Consider the following 2809-nt stretch of genomic DNA (forward strand, 5'->3'; position numbering starts at 1 on the left):
AATATTTTCCCCCATACTAAGCCTTCAAAATCTGGTGTATTTTACACTTAAAATACATCTCAGTTCAGACTAGCCACATTTCAAGTGGTCAATAGCTATGTATAGTTGGTGGCTATCATATTGGGCATCATAAGTCTAGAAGGTTTAGAGATTGCTTCTCTGGGGGTAATATCTAATTTGAGATTTGAAACATGAGTAGAAATTAGCAATAGGGAGGAGGTTGGAAAAGGCACGTTAGGCAAAGGGAATGGGGGTACAAAGGCCTGTAGGTGACAGAATCATGGCATCATCTTGTGTTGCAAATGGCTTAGTATGACTCGTGTGCACTGTAAAGAGATGTGCGAATTTGGACTTTCTCCCAATGGGCAATAGAGAAACATTGAAACAGTACATAAGAGAAAATGATTAAAAAAAACTCATTTTTTATTTAGAAAGACCATTCTGGTTGTGATATGGAGTATTTTTAGGGAGAGAAAATACTGGAAGTAGGAAATCAATTAGAAAGAAATAGTTATGTTGGTGAACAAAGGTGATGAATGGGAAGACAGATTCCAGAGAGTTATAAGGGAAAATGGAAAGAGTGTTGTAATTAATTGTTAATGGTCAAAATGAGGAGGCGCAGGATGTAAAGAAGAGGAAAAAATCAAATTAAGACTTGGCAGTTTATGGTATAAAAAACTGGGTGAATGGTGTTACTATTCATTTAGATAGAGGATATAGGAGAAGAAGCAAGTTTCCAAGGAAAGTTGAATTCACTTTTGGGCAGATTGAGTTTAAGGTTCCCATGGAAGAGAGCTCTGTCTGAAATACAGATACACATTTCTGAATCATCAGTATATAGGTGATGATTAAAGCTATTGGAGGGGATGAAGTCTCTCAGAGTAAGTATGTACAGTGAAAAAAGAGCACGTGGGACAGAGCCCTACTGTATTTAAGGAATAACCAGATGAAGAGGAGAAGGAGAAAGAGCATTGTATTTCTTGGGGTTTTTTGGTTGCAAGTAGTGGAAACCAGCTCCTACCTTAAAGCAAAAAGCAAGTTTACAGGAAAGATATGAAAAAACTCTATGTTTGAGGGGAAGCCTAAAAGAACAGAAACTGTGCAACTTTAGAGTTTTTGTAGAAAGCCATTGTATAGTCTCATCTGATGCCATTAGGATGAACACCCTCTAAGTGTCAGTAGAGTCGAAGAAAGTTCTGGAAGATGGATTCCAGTTGCTCTAGCTTTTATTTCCTGTCTACCTCTTGACAAGGCACATTGTTCCAACAGTTTTATTTTTATCTCTGTATTATGTCAAGAAGTTTCTACCATGACAATTTCTTTATAGTGCAATAGCACTGGATTCAGAATAGCATTAACCAAACCAACAAACTATCTCACACAGCTGTACAAACAATGCATTGACATATATACCCATGTCAGCAAATTAAGCCTGATTTAATTTTATTGATCTGTCCTCTATGATTGAGCACCCTCCATTTCCACAAATAATTTCTGTATTTTTGGGTATGTAAATCAACAAATGTCTGTAATTCTTTTTGAGACCAAACTTTCACTTCCAGAGACTTTAATTTTGTATTTGACTTTCAGTCTCCAAATTGGGATTGGATTCTGGCCTAAGTAACAATGAAAGGTGAAACATAAGAGAATTATTGTCTTTCTCCTCAATGGAGTGACAATTTCTTCAGGCAAGACAGACACAGCTGTTTTAGTAAGAGAAAGTCCTTGTCAAGTCATGTGTTGTAGATAGTGTTTTCAGAGGATTTGAAGGTCTTGAGTACTTCAACTTCTGTCTTCTCTGATATTTCCATCCTTGTAGGGCTTTTCACTATGAGATGCCTGATGTTCACAAATGACAGCTGTAATTTCTGTAATCCACGGACTCAAACTCTTAAAATTATTTCAAAGCAACAATCTACATCTTAATATGACCATCAGCCACCTTGATGTAATTGTCATCTTTTGAGCACTGAACCCCAAAACTACAAAGTACACATTGATCATCATCCAAAATATGCTGGATCAATTTTCAGAGAATGTTTTTTAATTTCAAGGGAATTAAAAATCAATAACATATTTTAAAACTTCAAGTATTTAGAAATTCAAAAAAAATCAAAATGTATAGAACCACAGCTAAAGCAGCATTAGAGGAAAATTATAGCTTTGAATTTTACTTCAGAAAAATAGAAAAAGTTTTAAAGCGATGGCATAGGTTTACATCTTAAAATGCCAGTGAAAGAAAGGCAAAGTAAACCTACAGTAGAAATCTGCAAACTTTTCCTATAAAGAGCCAGATAGTATTTTCAGCTTGGTGGGCCATACTCAACTCTGCCATTGTAGCCTGAAAGCAGACACAGACAATGTGTAAGCATATAAGCCTGGCTGTGTTCTGATAAAATTTTGTTTTCAAAGAAGGTGAGCTGGATTTGTCCTGTGGAATGTAGACGTACACTCATGATCTACAATAAGTAGAAAGAAGGAAATAATAAATATAAATGCAGAAATCAAGGAGATATTTTAAAAATAGAGAAAATAGACAATGCCAAATCTTGGTTATTGAAAACATTAATTTGATAAAACCATAGCTAGACTGGTGAAGAAAAAGAGAATATACAAATTAACCAATATCAGGAATGAAAGAGCGGATATCCCATAGAACTTACACCAAATTAAAGGATTATACAGGAGTATTATGAACATCTTACGGCAATAATTTTAACAACTTAGAAGAAACAAACAGACTCCTTGAAAAATACAACTTATCAAAATAGACGCAAGGTGAAACAGAAAATCTGAATAGCTCTATATT

This window comes from Propithecus coquereli, unplaced genomic scaffold (assembly GCF_000956105.1).
Source record: "Propithecus coquereli isolate 6110/MARCELLA unplaced genomic scaffold, Pcoq_1.0 Scaffold15, whole genome shotgun sequence".
Lineage (NCBI taxonomy): Eukaryota > Metazoa > Chordata > Mammalia > Primates > Indriidae > Propithecus > Propithecus coquereli.